This window comes from Parasteatoda tepidariorum, chromosome 5 (genome assembly GCF_043381705.1).
Source record: "Parasteatoda tepidariorum isolate YZ-2023 chromosome 5, CAS_Ptep_4.0, whole genome shotgun sequence".
Classification (NCBI taxonomy): Eukaryota; Metazoa; Arthropoda; class Arachnida; order Araneae; family Theridiidae; genus Parasteatoda; species Parasteatoda tepidariorum.
In genome coordinates this window covers 31,219,405-31,240,594 of record NC_092208.1, presented here as the reverse complement: position 1 = coordinate 31,240,594, position 21,190 = coordinate 31,219,405, and positions in this window count along the sequence as shown.

Genomic DNA, 21,190 nt, shown 5'->3' with positions numbered 1-21,190 from the left:
AAGGTTAAAAGAAGCATTACCAAACATACCTAAAATGCGTATTTATATACACGCACTTAATATAGTAGTAAGAATAAGAAAACAATGTAATACTTATAACCTCTCTTAAAATATTTTTAATGACCATATTATAAACACAAAGCAAAATTTCAAATAGCAAGAGAGCCATAGAAAAGTAGTGTAACAATATAGTGCAGTGGAAAACGCAATATGATGCATATGTCGTGCTCTTTAAGAAGGTAAATATTTATTTACTTTCATATTTAAATTGTCTTGAAGGCATAATGTCAAAAAAAGTGCCCAAAACACCTTAAATAGCGTATGCTATAAAACAATACGGTAGAAAAGTATTCTTCGTTAGACAAAAAATAAAACAATTATCGTATTTTAAACATACCTAAGAGATTAAATAGAACTACTACACAGTAAAAAAATACCAATAAAAAGAATTTCAAGATAAAGTTGTATTTATTTGTAAAATGAGTAGGTTATAAGAGATAATGACGCCAGCTGAAGAGATGAGTAAACTTTTGTTAAAGTTAAAACTACCCCATGCAGTTAAAACAATGCGGCGTCTTGAATGCAAAAATCTTTTCAAGAGGTTTCCTTTTTGGACTACTTTTCGTGTCGAAATTATAAGAAAAGCCACGTCTTCGGCTTTTTGTCTGAGATATCTATCTTGCTCTTCGACTTGAGCCGCAAAATAAATAATAACAAAGAACAACAATCCTTGAATTAAATATACTGAATGGTTTTCGATTAGGTAAATGGAGTCCCGTTTCAAATCATAACCGACAAAGTCGGCAAAAAAGATAAATAGTTCGAAGAAATGCAAGCCAACTAACCAGAAAGCGTGTGCAGACATGGCCTGTTCAGTTTCCACTGCCAATTTATGGACATAATTGTACTGTTGAATAAATTCAGCACAGTCGGTTTTTGTTTTAGTAAACATGATTTTCTTTTCGCAATCTTGTATTTTTTCTTTCAAGATGAAGCACCAAGAAATGTACGCTACACTTAGAAGCGATGGCATTAACGAGTTTATTAATCTCGTCAAACAATAGTAAACAATAACAAACATAGTTTTTGTAGAACTAGCTGGATCAAAATTAAGGTGAAGCACTACGGAATTAAACCATTCTTCCATAACTTCGCCATCTTGAACAAACGTTATCGAGATAAAGGCGAATAATATCACACCAAGTGATAAAACTAGAATGGATATGGAGTTTGTAATGAAATTATATTTCTTTGCAGCAGTTCCATTCAGATCTGAGGAGGAAAATCTTCGAAACAAATGATGAATATTCTTTCGTTTCAAATTCAAAGTAATCCAGTCACACAAAACAAATAGCTTGCATAACGAATTGCAAACGCGTGCTTTTACACACTGACCTCCTGAACATTTATGTTTTATATCAAAAATAGCTTTCAAAATGGAATAAACTTCAATTGATGGCAACAGAAACAACGATAAGATATGGAGTCCCATTTTCCATTTAGTTCCTCCATTTTTCCGAGTTATTTTCACTCCAAGAACATAAATGAAAGTCAGAAGAATATTACAGTTTTCCAGATGAATTTTAATTGAATTTAGAATGTTAGGAAAATTCATTATCTTCTTTGCGTTTTTTTGAAAATAAAATTGTTACTCTTACCAGAGTCACGTAACTATTTGTCCACTTTAGTCGATAGTAGCAGTGCGTAAAACAGTACATATAAAATGTTGAAAAAGCTGCTGTGAAAGGTTATGCAATATACGCCATTTAAAACATAAATTTTTTTGTTTATATTAAAGAAAAGTTAGAACTACTGTTTGAGTAATTACTTGCAATGCTTTGAAAGTGATAAAGTATTTCGAGATGAAAAATATAGATGGAGTATTTAGATCCTTTGTCTTTTTATTGATTTCGCTTAACTACGGCACGATATTTCTTAATATTGCAAAAAAGGACTTTTTCAGGATATTATATTACCAAATATAAGTGATACATTTTTAATAACTCTAGTAAATGTCTTCTTTTGAGGAGAGAAGAAAAAGAGAAAGAATGTTTGAATGAATGATTTAATGATTTTCGAATGAATTGACGATTGTATTAAATAACTGTATTACGTGTTAGATTTTAAATTTCGTTTCTGTTTAGTATGACATATAGCATTGGGCTATAGCATGAAACGTGATATTCAAAATTTTTTTTCATACGAGTATTAAAAATCTTGTCTACTTCTAGTAAATTTTAATATGAATGATACATGTATTTTTGAAGAGTAGATTTTTCTGACATAATACGAAACTTGAGCGATGCCGTAAACATAATACATCATCGAGGGAAACAAAAGCATCTAACTTTAATCTTACTTATTGTAGCATAGACAGTAACATAAGAGTGATACAATAAACTAAACTGTCAATGGGAAGAGTAAATTGCACATTTTACTGGATTTTTCATAGTAATCATCATTAATATAAATATTCAAATTCCTTGCCGAAACTGGAGACAAAAATTAAAGTGCTTAATAATTGAAATACAAAAATGTCATCGAAATCTAACAATTGAATTCCTAGGCAAGCGATTTTTAAAACATCCAATCCTCTTTGATTTCCGGAAGAACAGAGAAGTTGAAAGGTAACAATTAGAAACACTTTTAGATCCATTTTGGCATCATTTGATATAATTCTTTATGCAAACATTTAAATTCCTATGTAGATTAATAATAGTGGACAAAGTCAGCATGTAAGGAGCGCTCAAAATTCAGCATCCATTCTCAAGACTCCCAAAACGCGAATGAAGAAAACGAAACAGTTAGAGATAAATCAGAGAAGAATGCGTTTTCGCGTGCTATGTTAGTGAGGAACTCAGGCGTGACAAGCGTATCGGAATTCTAGAATAACGACCGTCTTTGGTATAAAAGAAGATGTCAGAGCTTGAAGAAGAGCTGATGAGACAAAAATTGAAAAAAAATTGGCGTTATCGAAAGAAAATTTATGCGCACTTTTCCAACAATGTGCAGAAAAGATGATTTATGTCTGATTATGTCTTGATGTCTGACAAATCTATCATATTATCATAATTATAAAGCGTGTTTGGTTTGACTGATGTCGCCAAAGTTGTATTGGCAGGGTATGCGGTTTGCTCCTGCCAAGCTTGAAAAAGGCTGTAAATCAAAAATGGAACAAGGCATTGGGAATTTTAGGTAAGCGGAGAAGAAAAGTGATAAAGTTAATATCTGCGGCTCAAAAACAAATAAGTTATTATTCGTTTTAAAATTTATCAAATGTGGGTTACATTTTTCATACTCACATTAAAAATTTTTTAATCATCATCCAATGCTTTGCGTCTTTGCAAATAGAAAAGCAGTTTTAAATCTAAGACGTAATACAGTTAATACAATCGTCAAAACTTTCACTAGAAAATAATTAAATCATTCATGTAAACATTCTTTGCCTAGCTCTTTTTCGTCATTTATACTTGAGCCATTATAAATTTATCGCTTATAATTTTCCAATTACCAATTCTTTGGTAATATAATATTCCAAAAAAAAATCCCATTTTACAATATTAAGAAATATCTTGTCATAGTTATCAGTATCACTAGTCATGACTTAACTAGTCATGACTTAACACACATAAAAAAATTTTCTCAGCAGAGCAAGACTGAGTCATGTAATATCTAACTCTGCGGGGTAGTGTAATTTTAAAATTTTAAATTTGCCAAGTGGTCTTATAGTTCATCTACGGTAAGAACTCCCCCTGCCACAAAATCTGAGGCCGTCTGCTGCCATAGAAACAAGAATGGCGCATTTCTGGGAGGATAACTTCTCTTCACTCTAGCACTAGCACAATAGACAGAAGAAATTTCTCTCGTCGACCCGAACCAAAACCTGTGCTAAACAATGACCCATCACCCTTACTTGAAATAGTTACATCTCGTGACGATAGACACCGCCACGAGTCCAGACGAATCACTGGGTGAGTTCTTACTTTAGACAAACTATACTCTACATAACCTTTATAATCTACGGCAGCAATAAACTTTATCGTTAAAAATAGCAAAATTAAATAGGTTTCATAGTTTTTTATTGCCACTCCAGATTATTCTTATTCATTGTTTTTAATAGTATCGAATAGTATGTAAGTTAATTCATATTTTAATTGCATCAATTTAATTGTATCATTTGATTTGAATTTTTAATAAACTAATAACAGGTTTAAACAGATAAATGACTGCACAGAGTTAATGTACTATCTAGCGATTACGAGATGTGCCCCCAACATTAGAATTGTTAATCGCGCTGGTGAATAGATAGCGGTCGCGATAGTACTTGACATGTCTTTCATGGTGTTAAAACCGTAAAACGTAAAAGAATTCTAAATTCCAGCAAGGATGGCGCCTGACTCTGCCCGACAAGCGGTCAAGTCTCCCCCGAAAGGGGGACTCAAACAAATTAATTCAAAATATTTAAATTAAAACCAATTTTATGCTTTACATTTTTTCCTAACATCATTTTTTTTCAAGTGTGTTTCTAAGAATCTAAAATTACTAATATTGATACCATAATGTGCAGATTCCTTTTAATGCAAATTTAAATCAAATTTTTTTTTCTATTATCGATGTATTTTGTACTATATGATGCAATTTACCATGCATTGTAAGTGTAAAAACTACTTTCATAATAAAGGAAAATAGTTGTAGCAGTAACCGCTATTTCAAAAAGTTTCTACGCTTCTTACTCTCATAGCGCAAAAATTATTCACTATAAAAATTTGAAATTTTATGCACATTTAACAAAACATTTAGGAACATTTTGATATGTAATGCTATTTTTATATGCATCGATTGGCTTTTGAATTATTTAAATGTTTTGCAAATAAAGTTTTAAGTACATTTTTTGCATCCATGTATTCTATCTAAAGATATCTTGCCCCGTTTTGAACGAACTTCGAAATGGTTATGCCCATANAAGATTTACTAATATTCTGGAGATTTTTTTCAAGTTCTTCGGCCTTTTCCTTAGGGAAATTTTGTTTCTTATTTGCTGCTAAAAAATGGCGTCTGATTCAGTCAATGACTTTGATGGAACTAAATGAAAACGTGATAAATTAATGTCCGATATTTACAGGCTCCCGCTAGACGGCGTACTCGAGCGTTGCGATCGCGAATTGAAAGACACTAATACTTTTTAAACATGAAAAGACACATTCATTTTAAAGCAAATATTTTAGTTCATAAATTCATCTTTTTGAGATATAATTAGACGTATTGACTAAGCTCAGTGGACAGCTACATCCATTGTTTACAAAGAGGGTTTTCAGCAATCTGATAGAAGCAAAGTTGATTTTGTGGCAGTCCGTTTAAGTAAAATGCACAACAGAAAGTTAATGCTTAACAGATAAGTTCAGCTTTGATTTTTTCTATGCCTTTTAAGTATACTATACTGCTGAGCCATTGAGTTCACTATATTTCTCCTTATATAGGGAGATTTTTAGTCACAGGCTGAATTAATGAGCTACATTGATTAGTGATTGTAGCGGAGGCCAATATGTGTCAAAAATACAGCGCCACCTATAATTAATGTTTGATATTATTTTTTTATTATTTTATTATTGTACCACTGGATGGCAACTTCTTAAGTTTTTAGTTTTTCTTCTCTGATGTGAAATGAATATATAGTTCTTTTTTTCCCGGTGCTTTTTTGGTACGTAGAATTTTATCTATGTATACGCAAATACAAGAGAAGGTAAGTTATTATATCCTTACCCTTCATTGGTGACCCAGACGTGATAGGTTTGTGGTCCGTATAAATGGTGAAAGCTCTTCCTTCTAAAATGTACTTAAAATGTTTTATTGCAGTGTAGATAGACAAAAGTTCCCGATCATAGGCACTATATTTTCTCTGCGTATCAGTTAAAAAACGTGAAAAGAAACTTAATGGATCTATTTCTCATGTTCAATCTGCTCTATTACAGTTCCTATGGCAGTATCAGAAGCATCGCATGTGAGAGATATAGCATTGTTATTTGATGGGTGAACCAGCATTGTAGCATTACAAGGGGCGTTTTTAAGGTTTCTAAAGGCGTTGCGAGTGTCTTCATTCCAAATTAAAGGTGTTTTGCTGTTTTTGCTACTCCCACTAAGCAATGAAATTAATGGTTGTTGCAGTTTAGAGCAATTTGGAATGAAACGGTGATAAAAATTAATCATCCCTAAAATCTTGCGAAGACTAGTGGTTGATGTAGGCTCAGGAACACTTTGAATAGCTTTCGTCGAAAGAGGTTTAATTCCTTCAGTTGAAATTTCGTATCCCAAATAATTAATTTTTCGATGTACCAAAAAACACATTTTGCGGTATTGAGACATAAGCCGTGATCATTTAATCTTTTAAAAACTATGTTTAAATGTTCGCGGTGAGTTTTGTCATCTGGGGAGGCAATCAATATGTCATCGAAATAGCAGAACACAAAATCTAACCCTAATAAGACCATATTCATGAATCATTGAAAGGTCTGAGCTGCGTTACGTAAACCAAAAGTCATGAAAGGAAATTCAAACAACCCGAACTGGGTTATAATTGCTGTTTTTGGAATGTCAGCCTCGTGCACTGGAATGTGTTGATAAGATCGAACTAAGTCTATCGAAGAAAATTTTTTCCTTCCGTGTAGAATAGAATCACAGTCTGTGAGAAATGGCAAAGGGTAACGATCTGGAATAGTGATATTGCTAAGAGCTCTATAATCTCCACATGGCTTCTAGTCACCTGATTTTTTTAAGGTGAGATGCAGAGGGCTGGTCTTGCAACTTCTTAAAGGTCTACAAGGACCTTGTTGCAACATGAAGTTAAGTTCCTATTTTGCTGCTTTTAATTTTTCTGATGCGAGTCTTCTAGCTCTTGCAGTAACAGGAGCTCCTGTGGTTTCTATAAAATGTTCAATGTTGTGATTCTTAATTTTGTTATTGACGAGTGTTGGTCGTAATAGGTCAGGAAATCGTTTAAGAATATCTTCGTACTTATTCGTATTTAATATTGGTGTATCAGTACGATAACAAGGCAAACCGATAGAGGATGTAGTGCCATCAATTAATTTGCGATTTTTATTGTCAACCAAAAGGTGAAAATGAGACAAAAAGTCAATATCTATTATTGGTTTATTAACATCTGCTATCACAAAAGGCTAATTAAATGCTCGTCTCAGTCCCAAATCTAAATTCAACAATTTTTGTCAGTAAGTTTTAACTTTGCTTCCGTTTGCTTCAAGCAACTTTAGTTTGTCAACAGATCATTTTTCTTGTGGTAATGTGGGTATCACCGAAATCTACGCTCCTGTATCAATTAAAAAATGGGTGGCAGTTCCTTTGTCCCGAATAAAAAGACGACACAGCTCCACCCCTCGACTCTCTGTCGTCAGTGAGGGCCGGGGATCTAGTTTTCCTGTGGTTGGCGATCTCTCTTGTTATGCAAATCGCAAGGTTTATTGCATTTGAAAGCTTTGTCGCCAAACTTCGAGTGATAATAACATGTACTGTGCTCGAAATTATTACGCCTATTACAAGAAATACTTCTAGCGCGGGATCTATAGCGTGATTCTTCATAGTACTGCCATTTGTTTAGTTCGCTGACTTGTAGCGGTTGTTCCGAAATTTTTTCCTGTAGTTTAACTACAACATTGTCATTATTCTGACTCGCAATTGCGGCACTCTGAAACGATGTTGTTTTCATTTCCCACATTTTATCGGCCATTGTCGCCAATTTTGATAGATCATCGTTACTGATTGATAAAATGCTTCTTATTTCTAAGGGCAATCTTTGAAGCCAAATTGTTTTAAGAAATTGTTCAGTCACTTTATCAGTCGCCAAATTTTTCATTTCACATAATAGCTGAGAAGGTTCTTTATCACCCAAATCGACTTCGGTTAACAGCTTTTGAGTTTCCGCGTCTGCGAACAAAGCAATTAACCTGTCTTTAATTGTGGTGTATTTGTCGTCTTGAGGTGCATTCGTCAATATATCCGACATTTGTGATAATATTTCGGTTTCGATGTACTTACGACATAGTCGTGTGTGTATGGGTGTGTGTAATATCTACATTAAATACCATTACTATGTATTAAAGGAACCAATATAAAGAAATTCAAGATAAAATTGTATTTAATTGTAAAATGAGAAGGTTATATGAGATAATGACACCAGCTGAATAGATGAGTAAACTTTTTTTAAAGTAAAAACTCCCCCATGCAGTTAAAACAATGCGGCGTTTCGAATGCAAAAATCTTTTCAAGTGGATCCCCTTTTGGATTACTTTTCGTGTCGAAATAATAAGAAAAGCCACGTCTTCGACTTTTTGTCTGAGATATCTATCTTGCTCTTCGACTTGAGCCGCAAAATGAATAATCACGAAGAACAACAATCCTTGAATTAAATATATTGAATGGTTTTCGATTAGGTAAATGAAGTCCGGATTTAAATCATAGCCAACGAAGTCAGCAAAGAAGATAAATAGTTCAAAGAAATGCAAGCAAACCAACCAGAAAGCGTGTGCAGACATGGCCTGTTCAGTTTCCACTGCCAATTGATGGACATAACTATACCGTTGAATGAATCTAGTAGCATCGCTTTTTGTTTTAATATAAATAACTTTCTTTTCGCAATCCTGTATTATTTCTTTCAAGATGACACACCACGTAATGTACGCTACACTCAGAAGCGATGGCAGTAACGAGTTTATTAATCTCGTCAAACAATGGACAATTACAGCATATCATAATTTTTCTTATTTTCATACCTAACGTATTGGAAATTCTCCCCTGAAACCGAAAATCTGATTGTTTATTTCGGCAAATGGTAATTTATTTAGTTATTAAACATTTAAATTGCCCCAAAAGGCCTCCGTAAGTGATGCAATCAAAAACGACCCCTAATTGGTTATGACGTCAAATGTGCCGAAGGGAAACGCGCCGTCTCCATCCGCTAAGGCTATTTCAATGCTCTTTTAGTTTTGATATCACGCATATCGTATGAACATCCTTTGTAAATTATCAGTAAAAATTTTGTGAATTAAATTTACGGTTCTGAGAGTGTGTGCAAAATGAAAGAAAGATTTTAAAACTTCAAACGTTGTTATTTATCATTAAAATATCTGAAGAAATGATTATGTAGCTCTTTACAGCGAATCAACATTTCTTTTCGACTGAAATCAGTGGTGTTAAAGTTCATAGAAAATACTATTTTATTCCACTTACTTTTAAATTAAAACAATGCTTCATTACAACCTAATTACTTAATTAAAATAAGTCGCAGATTGGATAGAAATTTTATACATTTTGGCATGGTTACATTTCATAAATCTAGTCCATTGAAAAATATCGGTCCATCATCGTTACAATCTATGTGCTAATGATCAAAAATTCAAATAATGTAATTTAATGTTGCTTCTTTAATTTATTTATTTATTACTAGAGTTGAAGAATTTTCTTTTTAAGTAAATATTTACGAATGCAGTTTATGTCATCTTTTTTTGTTTGTTTCCCTATGTATTAAATATTTAAATACACATTAACGCTTATATTTATTATTCCTAGCTTAAATAGGAATTCCGTTACAGTTCGAAATTATTTTTAAATTTATAAATTTTAATTCCTTTTTCTGCAATATAGTATTAATAAAGTATGGCTATTGTTAATTTCTCTCCTTATTTTTGCAAGCTATTTGTCAGTGCCTGCAATGAAGAATTCTAAAATAGTAAAATTAATACATTATACATTTTTAATTTAAAAAAATTTAATAAAATAGTTTTAAAAAAATCTCAGGTTATGCACACGGTATAGCCGAAAACGTATCAACACTTTCAAGAATCTAGTCCATTGAAATATATCTGACCATCATCATCACCATAATCTAGTTATACTTAAAATTTCACTTAATTTCTCATTTATCCATATCTAATTAACTTATTTATCCACAAAATTTCAGCGAATATCATTAAGCTGGAAGTTTTTGTTTCACTAAAGCTAGAGAACAAAAATAAAAAATTAACTTATACAAAATGGAAAGAAATTCTNTATTCAGATTTGAAGCGGTAAAGATCTGAATCAAATAATGAATATCCTTTCTTTTCAAATTCAAAGTAATCCAGTCACATAAAACAAATAGCTTACATAACGCACTGCAAACGCAAGCCTTCTTACAATGGCTTCCTGAACACATCCCTTTTATATCAAGAATTGTCGTTAAAATGGAATAAATTTCAATTAACGGCAACAAAAATAATGATAACTTATGGAGTCCTAGCTTCCATTTAGTTCCTAAATTTTTCCAAGTTATATTTACTCCTAGAACATAAAAGAAAGACAGAAAAATAGTGCAATTTTCCAAATGAATTTTAATTGAATTTAGAAAGCTAGGAAAATTCATTGTATTCCTTGCGGAAATAAAATTCTAAGCTGTTACCAAAGTCAAATAATTATTTGAGCAGTTAGTGGATTAGTAGTAATACGCAAGAGATAGTATATCAAATAGAGAATGATAATATCAAAATTTTGCAAAAATTGCTTTGAAAAGTTATGAAATGTTATGAAAAACAAGGAATTTTGCCCATTTGAAAAAAAAGTTAAAATTATTGAGTAATTACTTGCAAAACACAAAGTATTTCGAAATGCCTGAAAAGATAAAGTGTTTCGAAATGAAAATTGCAGATGGCATATTTAAGTTGGTTGACTTATTTATTGATTTCGCTTAACTACGGCACGATATTTCTTCATATTGCGAAAAGGTACTTTTTCGAAATATAATATTTCCAGATATAATTAAGCGATAAATGTTTAATGACTAAAGTAAATGTCATCTTTTGAAAAAATACAGGAAAAAGAGATGAGCTAAGAATATTTTTTTAATGAATATCTAATTACTTCGACTATTGTATTAACTGTATTACGTGCTGTGCTCAAAATTGTGTTTCTGTTTAGTATGGTATATAGCGTATAATAAGCACAAATTTATGCGCACGCAGATGATATACTAAGTATTGAAAGAACAAAAAACTGATCGATACTACTAATAAAAGAACATAGAAGAGAAGCAAATAAAATTGGCTTAGAGATTAACGAAACCATAACTAAATTCAAGATTACGTTAAGGACCTCAAAGTAAAGACAATTTCAATTTGAAAAATTGATGAAAGTATTATGGGTACGAACAGCTTTCTTTATCTTGGTAATGAAATAAACCATATATGTGAAATTGATGACTGCTTAAACAAGCAGGTACAAAATGGAAATAAGGTAGTATTCACAAATAAAAGATAGCTAATAAGAAAATTAATTTCAAGTAAATGTAAAATGCAGATATAAAAAGTATTAATAATAGTGCCAATCGTAACATTCGGATCTAAAATCTGGCTGATCAAAGTTGAAAATATATATTAAGAAATTTCGAACGTAGAATAATTAGAAGAATTTATGGACAGATGCGGCCACCCATGGACACAGGATAGAGCGTTCGCCGCCCAATGATGTGACCCATGTTCGCATCCAAGCGGTGGCTGGTTGATACGAATTCTGCTCCCGGCTCACACCGATTGCAGTGCTGACTTAAAATATTCTCAGTAATGGATGGATCATTGATTAGAATCCCTTTGTCGTCGGGCTAACAGTGGAAGAGTTTTGTTATTTTCTTACCATGTAACGCAAAATGCGAATTAGTTCCATGAAAAAGACGTCTGCAAAGCTAGTTTATCACAATGCCTAATCCAGGAGTTTCCTTGTCTTCTAGGTTGGGTGAAAAATTAAAATGCTATGGTGTTAAACATTGATAGTCGAAAACTCTGGCTTTAAAAGTTGGTAGGTTGTTTGACACCGATTGTAAAATGAAATATAAAATAATTTATGAAGCTATTTATGAAAATAATCCTCGGGCCGGGCAAGGGGGACTCATCCTTTCATCCCTTCAGTGGGTCGATAAATGAGTACCAAGCTTTCTTGGGAACTTTCGCGTTCGGCTGACCACCTAACCGGAACATCTGCTCCTGCACCCCAGAGTCAAGAAAACTGAGATGGGCACAGTAGGCCTTGGCTCTCTATGGGCTGTGTCGTACCACTGAGTTTAGTTTGTTTATGAAAATAACACATTAAGAGGAAGATAGAACTACAAATATGAATAAAATAAGGAATAGAAAAATTTATTAACTAGAAAAACATAAGATTTATGAAGGCTAAAGGAATACAGTGAATAGGACATATCAATAGAATGAAGGAAGCAGACATGCTTAAGAAAAATCCTGAAAGAATTATAATAATAGGAAAAGAGGAAGACTAAAGTCAAGTTGCCTAGATTAGGTTGAAGAAGACCTGAAAAAAAATTTAAATAATAACTGGAATTCTAATACAGTGGATAACTAAAGACTATCAAGGGCTACAGGGAGGAAAATAATTTTATAATTGTGTATAGTGCGAAAAAAAGTAGAATACCCTGAATAACTTTTGATCTAATGATCGGAGGAATGAAAAATACGAATTTTTTAAAATTTGGTTTCTCAGAACTGCATTGCAAAATTGCATTCTTTAAAATGATGTAAATTATTCTATATCTCACAAATCAAATTTTTTTTGGCGATTATTAAATAAAATTATAAATATTCACTAAAAATATTTTTTGCATTGAATTTGGATAAACAAATTTTATAATTGTGTGCAAAAACTTTTATATTCCCTTAAAAAGTTCTCGCGATATGGCGTAATGCTCACAAAGTGAAATTAACATTAAAGGGTTCAAACCTTGAACCACTTTAATGATCAAACTATTGTGACCGTATTTCCCATGATTGCGGCTACCCTCTATATTTTGAAAGTCAGAAATATGAATCCAACGGGAAAAAAGTATGTCTATTCACAAAAAGTGTGCTTTTGTTTCTGATTTCGAAATTTTAAATATAGTTTGAGCTAATTAATTATTCTGAGGTCATCTCTCTCATGATTAGCTGTTTGAACCATTGAGATTGAGTCCTAGAACGCAAGGATCCGATCATTGGTTGAAAAGTTATTCAGGGTGGACAATTTTTTCTTTTTCGCAATGTAGAAAGACTTTTCGCTGCGCTTAAGAACCTATTTAAGGAAAAACGCAAAAACGTAATAAAAAATGAGACGCAATTTCATTTTATGGATAAATATAACTACAAGAAATTTGCTTTGAATAGAAATACTTTAAAGTAAGAGAAAATGTATAATAAATAGCTAAACAAGTTTAATTGCCTAATAAAGTTTTGCCTTTTTGCTCATTTTCGTTTCATTTCAGGGAGAAAAAAAACCTAACACGTGCCTTTCTGAGTAGTAGTTTGTTAGCTTTGTTTTTGTTTTTCCCGGGTTAAGTATTAATTATAGGAACACCACGAGAACCTCCCACGGTTAGCCTGACGGCAAGAGGACTCTAACCCATGATCCATCTACCACTGAGGATATTTCACGTCACTGTGGTCGGTGCAAGCCGGATGAGGAATTCGTATTGACGGGGATTCAAACCCGGTTCACCTCATTGGAAGGCGAACGCTCTATTCCCTGAACCATCGCGGCTGTAATGGAATAGTATACAAAACTCTTCGATCTATTGTTTTATTACACCAATGTTTGTATTTGTTTTTATTTTTGAACAACTTAGTGTAAAATAGCCGCCTCCAGTTTTATAATTCAATATCATTAAAATTTATAATTACTGTAAGATAAATTTATTCTTTTAACACAAAGTAGGAATCATCGCCTTAGAATAGATATATACACTAATTCTTAAAATAAAATAAGTTTGCGAATCAAACTTCCGCTCAGCACAGAGGGCTTAACAGAACAGAAGCGGATAGAAATTATGCATAATAAACTCAGTTAATACAGTTCTCAGAGAGATTTATAAATAAATATATAACTACCCTTAATACCTAACTAAAAACATACGTACATTTATAACGACGAATTTTAGTTTCTGTTCACAAATATCTGCGTTGAAAATGGCAACTAACTCTCACCAGTTCATTCAAGATAGTAAGCAAACTAATCCTATTTTTCTTGGTGTTTTTTGATACTCAAAGCCCGCTGTTGAGGTTTGAGTTCGAGATTAGTTAGATAGTTTGAGTTTCCTGTGCTGGCAACATCTTATTGCTTTTATATTCTTTTTTATTTAAATAAAAGTTAAGTTTTCAGTTTGTTCTACGTGACTTTCAGTCTGATTTGCTCTCAAGAAAATCCAACATTTGGTGCCGAAATGGGTAGACTATACTTGAGGGTGCCCCCGCCAAGTTGTGATCGCGATTGATCTCCAAGCTAGGTGATGTTGAAAACCAATCGTGATTCTGATTGGTTTAGATTTTAATCGTGATTCTGATTAGTTTAGAATTTAGCGTTGTTTTTAAATGAATTTTTAAATGTAATTTCAAAGATCCGTTAGTTCTACTTTGGATACCGGCTGGTAAGGTTATTTTTGCTTCTGGTACTAAAAATGAATACTGTCAATAAGATAAATCTTAAGTTTCTGTACAATTTTAATAACAATGAAAAAAAACAGTGATTGACTGGTGTAGGAATGAAGGTTTAATTAGTAATAAATATAAATGTCCTGTTTGTGGGTTACCACGGCGTTACGGGCAAACAAGTATGGCGCCAAACATAAGTCGCCAATTTCGCCAAGGTGCACCCTCAAGTATATTTTTCCCGCCGAAATAACTCGGCAAGTCATACTGAACTTGTTATAATTACTTTCGTCAAAAATCTGAATTGGAATGGCTACCGGTAGTGAAAAACTTGTAATATTTAAACGCAAACGAACAACGCTACGTACCGCCATTACGAAACTAACGACGAAATTGAACGATGCTGCTAGTACACAAACTGAAAAAGAATACAACATTGAACGTTTACAAGATAAAATTAAAGCCATTTCTTGACAGGACATTACGGCGGCACTACAGCGGACAGCACTAACGGCCATTCCATCCAGCCCAAATAACAACACAAAGCTAAGAAAAATCTACAAGTAGCAGCAGCAGGACTTACTCGACTGCTTTTGGAAAAAATGGTCCAAGGAATATTTGCTTCAAATGCGGTCATTTCATCAAGTTCGTAATCAGGACAATATCATTAACGTTCGAATTGGCGATATTGTACTTCTACAAGAAGATGTCCGACCACGTCACATGTGGAAGAAAGCTAGAGTGGTGAACTTGCATGAAGGACGAGATTGAAAAATAAGATCCTGTGAGCTGAGAGTTAATGGTCACAATATAACCCGTCCGGTAGCTCTGGTCATGACCCTCGAGGTCGACCAGGGTGAGGAGGATGTTGAGGTTTGAGTTCGAGATTAGTTAGATAGTTTGAGTTTCCTGTGCTGGCAACATCTTATTGTTTTTATATTCTTTTTTATGTAAATAAAAGTTAAGTTTTCAGTTTATTCTACGTGACTTTCAGTCTGATTTGCTCTCAGCACCCGCCAACACTGGTGGTTTCGGAAGTGAAATTAATTCTTGCATGGTGTAAAAGTGTGAAAATTTGTTATAATATTATTCAATTCTAAGAATTTAAACTTTAACTAAACCCTTTAAATCACATATGAACGCTTGATTTGGTGTTGATTTGGTGCGTTTTGGCTCAATTTGACGGAATAAAATTCTCCTTTACGCAATTTTGTGGATTGTGCCGACCGGGACTTTGTGGACCAATTTTGTGGATTGTGTGTGTGTTCCCCTCACTATTTAGAAATCTCTTGAAATCCCTTTTAATGTTTCAGACACATAAATACAATTTTCGAGAATTATCCTCGAATTCTTAAATGCGAGAAAAATATAAAAATAATTTATCATCTTGCAGGTATTTAGACATTTAAGATGTTTTTTTTTATGCGTGAAGTTTAGAAGAGTATTGTGACCACATAATTTAATTTCACCCCCCTCTCAATTCGGACTCTTTTAACGCCCACGTCTTTTTCACTTGTAAATGAGGGAACACAAAATATCAACGAATGATAATGGCGCCATTACTTATAAAAAAATCAGCATCTTTCGCCAACGCAGCTGAGTTCGACTATATGTAATCTAATATTAAAACACTGAGTTAAAATTAATAGCTATATAAATTATAGTAGCTATATAATTATACTGTTTATCTAATCATCTAATCATTGTCTAATCTGATTATCTAATCATTTTTATTTTACGGAAATTGGAATGTAAACAAAAGTCGAACTGGAGGACTAAAGAATTTACTTTACTTTCTCTTGTAAAATCAAACATATTATTTTGTTTTATTTCCTAATCGCATTATTTTTAATGTATAAAATTTAATAGGAAAAACAGTAGTAGCTTTGAAATATGAAAATTATTTCACGAAATATGGTTTGGGTAGTAATATTTAGAAATTTTTGAAATAATTTCGGTCCATAAGACCATTCGTATTTTTTTTTAACAAGATGATATTACTTACAAAAAAAAAAGAATTAACCATTATTAATGCATCAAAGTAATTACTGACAGACAAATACTAATTTTTAAAATAATTTAATAGTTATCTCAACACGATAATAATTTTTTTTGTCTTAAATGGCTCTCAGCAAGATACGTGTACGCACCGTACGTCTAAGCTACGTGTTTTGCATGCATACGCGTAGTGGTGGCTAGTTTTATATCAAGAATAGAAGCTGTAAAAACATAGTTATTATTATCTGCATTCTAATATTTCAAACGGTTTGACAGAGTCCTCCACGAAAGCAAATTTCGTCCAATACTTGATCCAGGAGTTTCCTTGTCTTCTGGATTGGGTTCAAAATTACACGGCTACGGAGATGGACATTATTTGTCGTATACTCAAAAATCGGTTCAGCTGTTCAACAACTGTTATAAAAAATGGTTCGGCCTGGAGCCGTGATGGCTCAGGGGACAGAGCTTTCTCCTTCCAATGAGGTGAACAGGGTTCGAATTCCTGCGATGCTTTGTCAATACGAGTTCCATATCAGACTTGCAACTACCACAGTGCTAATGTAAAATATTGTCAGTGGTAGACCGATCATGAGTTAGAGTCTCTTTGCCATCAAAGTAACCGTGGGAGGTTTTCGTGGTTTTCATTTCCATACAACGCAAATATGGGTTAATTCCCTCAAAGAGTACTCCCAGGCGGCAAATTTCTCCCAATACTTGAGCCAGGACTTTCCTTTTCTTTTGCATTGGGTTAAAAATTACAGGACTTCGGAATTGAACGTAAGCAGTCGTAAACCCACAAAAATTCGGCTGTTATAAGGAAATGGTTATACCGGAAAATGTTTCTGTAAGCACTTTTTGATATATTTTAATCTCATTGTTACTGAAACATGTTTGTAATCACTCAAAAAAATTCAACATTGCTGTAATTTTTTGTGCTGTACGAAAACTTTTTTTTCTTTTCATATCTTAATTGTCATCTCAATGCGCTCGTGATTATTCATCGGAAGGTTTCAGTAAAATCAATATATTCTATATCTTCTGAAAAAACAATACTTCTGACCATTAATAAAATTAAAAATTCGGTGGAATTCCATAGGGATTCTGCGAAAGTTTTCACACTTTAGCGAACATTAATACCTAAGCACTCTATATACCACAAAAATAAATGCAAGCATTGACATATTATTTAAATATATGTCTTAATATACACAGAACATGAAATAACACACATGCCTGCTTAGATAGTGTAAACATGAATTATAATATTGTCACTGTATCTATGCTCTTATTGTTAAAGTAATGTATGAATTATATATGCACATGTAACAACTGGGTACTCGCACTTCAAGAAGAAGAAGACTTCCTATACCCACACATGTGACCAATGACGTCAGCTAATCTTTATCAAAAAATGGCGTATTTAAGTTGAGCTAAGTTTTTTTTACACAAGTTTAGAATGTTAATTAACGATAAGTTAATTAAATACTGAGCCGCTTTGCACGTAGAATTAGTGGAAATATAATTCTTTTTCGTCTACTTCTCTTTATTTAACTTATATTTATTATTTATGTATTTTATTGTAATCGTGATATATTTTTGTTTCGTGTCCCTGGCAACTTTGATACGCACATTGTTTTAACAGTCTGTGTAAATATACAGTACAAGAATTGAAATCTTTGAGAAAGAATCCTTGTGAAAGAATTCAGGATGTGTCACTTAAGAGAGTTGATACTTGACGGGCTTGGCTTACTCGAAATAGAATAAAAAGAATAGTTGATAACGTAAACAAATGCCTAACACATCCATTAAGGCAAAATTATATTAATTTGTAAGATAAGAAGATTGTAAGTTACAATAACACCAATTGAAGAAATCAGTAAATTCCTGGTAAAGTTAAATGTACCCCAAGCACTTAAAATAATACATTGCTTCGAGTGCAGAAACCTTTTTAAGTGTTTCCCGTTTTTATCATTGTCCTTTGAAGAAGCTAAAATAAACGCGACATTTTCGATATGCTGCCTCATAACCTGGTCCTGTTCTTCCACGTCTGATGCAAAGTATATGATCATGAAAAACAAAAGACCTTGAATTGCGGAAGTGGAATAATTTTCAATGTCGTATATATCATCTTGGTATAAGTTGTACCCAAGGAACTCTGCGAAGAAATTAAACAGCACAAAGAAATGGCACCCTATTAACCAGAATATAGGCAAAGACAAGGTAGACTCCATGTCAATAAATAATCGATGAACAATAGTGTATTGTTGAACAAAATTTGTAACTGCAATTGTAGCGTCTGATTTGTGAGTAAATAAGATGATTTTGCGGCATTCTTTTATAGCTTGGCTCAGCACGTAGCACCAGGACCCAAAAACTAAACTTACCAGCGATGGCATCACCGTGTTAATAAATCTAGATGAAAGCAAGTACCAGAGGCAAAATATAATTTTTGATTCGTCGCTTGCGTCGAAATTTATTCTTAACACCAATGATGAAAACCATTCTTCTGTAACACTCTTGTTTTTAATAAAAAAACTTGCTAAGAAGGACAGCAAAATTGTTGTGAATAGAAGAAAACAAATGGCGATAGAATTCAAAACCACTGTAAATTTCTTCACATTGATTGCAAGTAATCTTTCTAAGGATCTGAAGCTTTGTACTAAATTCTCCACTTTTCTTCGTTTGACAAATAAACTGATCCAACTGCAAAATACAAATAATCTCCATAATGTAAAGCACGCATACGCTTTCTGACACTGCGTATTTGAACATGATAGTTTTATGTCTATAATGTATAGTATTAGAGCATGTAGTTCAGATAAAGGTACGACCACAAAAGAAAAAACATGCAGCAATGTTAGGCATTTAGATTTTTCTTTATCGTCTGGATCTTTAATACCATACAGGCATAAAATCCGTGTGAAAAAGCATGATTTTGCAAATTGTTTACACGTTCTTCGAAAATGCATAGGATTTTCCATATAAAATATTTGTTTGTGAGGATATATAAGTACCAAACTGTGAAGTTGATGAATTCTGCAAAATAAAAATTAAAGGCCTTATAGTGAGAATACCTTCGAAATACCTGAATCTACTGCATTTCAATGTTTCGAATGTTTATGGCAATTCATTTCTAAGTAATGTATCATTCAGGTATCATTCAATAATTTGAAAACGCATAATGTATAATTTAGAGTAGGCGTTACGACTTTTTTTTATCCTATTTTATAATGAAACAGAATTCCATTTCCTGTCAAGCGCAGTATTTTTTATTCTTTTAACATAAATGCTCAAATAAGAAAACGATATATTGAATTCCAATTTTCTCTTCGTAGCTTTTGCAACTGCATTTTGTTGAGAAACAAGTATTTAAGTATTGCGTGCAAATGTATTTATAAAAGAAATTGGATCACTTTGAGATGAATTGCCGTTTCAAAACTACATAATCAAAACTACATCTGTCGAACGAGTTTTCATTACGTAAACTTCTTTTAGAAACGGTTTTAGCTATAAAAGAAAGAGTGTAATGGTTTGATCGTTACTGAACTATTAAATGTATTATCCTTAGTATATTATAAAGGATGTTTCAAAACTATGTTATACTTTATCATGCGATTAAATGTAAATGATTAAAATCACAAATCTGCAAATTTAACGATTTGAATTAAAGTGCATTTTTTGTGAGTCTTGGTTCAATTCCAAAAACTCTGTTTTGAAAGTATATAGTGTTAATCATGTGTATAGTGTTAATCATGATAGTATCAGTGTGCAAATTTCTTTTTTTAATAGATGAAAGCAACGAGTTCTTGAAAGAAACATAATCTCATTATAACTCTACTTTAAAACATACAGGTAGTTTTATAACACTGTGCGTGGCAACTAGGCATAGTTTCGAAATTTGGTTATGGCACCTGGGCTTTCAAAATACTATTATTAAATCTTAATTTTTCTTTCCATTCTGATTTGGTTAAAAGTTAATTCAGACACAAAAACATTACTATAAAATGTTTAAAAAGATTTCGTCGTGTGCGGCAATATTATGAACCAATAAAAAGATTCAAGGAGGGAAAAAATATGAAATTTAACTCTGATTATTTTACTATCCAGTTATAAATTTTATCAAAATACAAATAAAAACTTTCAGTAATTTGCACTGCAGTTATTTATATTACAAACTTTCAATTTCTTAACTTTAAAATACTTGTAACAAAGGTTTTCAGTTGCGTACTTGCTCCTTTGGGAACTTATATTAAAATAAAATACGCATTTTAATTTGGAAATATTTTTCAAAGATGCAATATAAAAGAACTCTAATTAAATTGACAAAATATATCATGATCATCATCAATGGCTCGACAGCCCAGGGTTAGCTTTGGCCTTCTTAAGAAGTTTTTTCCAGGCTGACTTTTTTCTCCTAGTGTTTTCCAATTTTTAGTTTTTAAGACCAAAAGGTCTTTCTCTAGGCCAGAGGTCGCCAAAGTGGTCTATATAGACCCCCAGGGGTCTATTTAACATAAGTGGGGGTCGATCTGAGCCAGGGGATCGAATGGAGGTCGATCCGAACCGGAAGAGTCGATTGGTCGAAGGATTATCAGTATTTTTCAGATATGTGACAATTAGAAATAAAAGAAGAAGACTTGGAAATATATACAGGTAATCTTCAAAAATTGAGCGACGATTTTAAACTGCGTTTTGTTGATTTGGAAAACATTGACATCCCTGATTGGATTATTGTGCCATTTTCTGCTCAA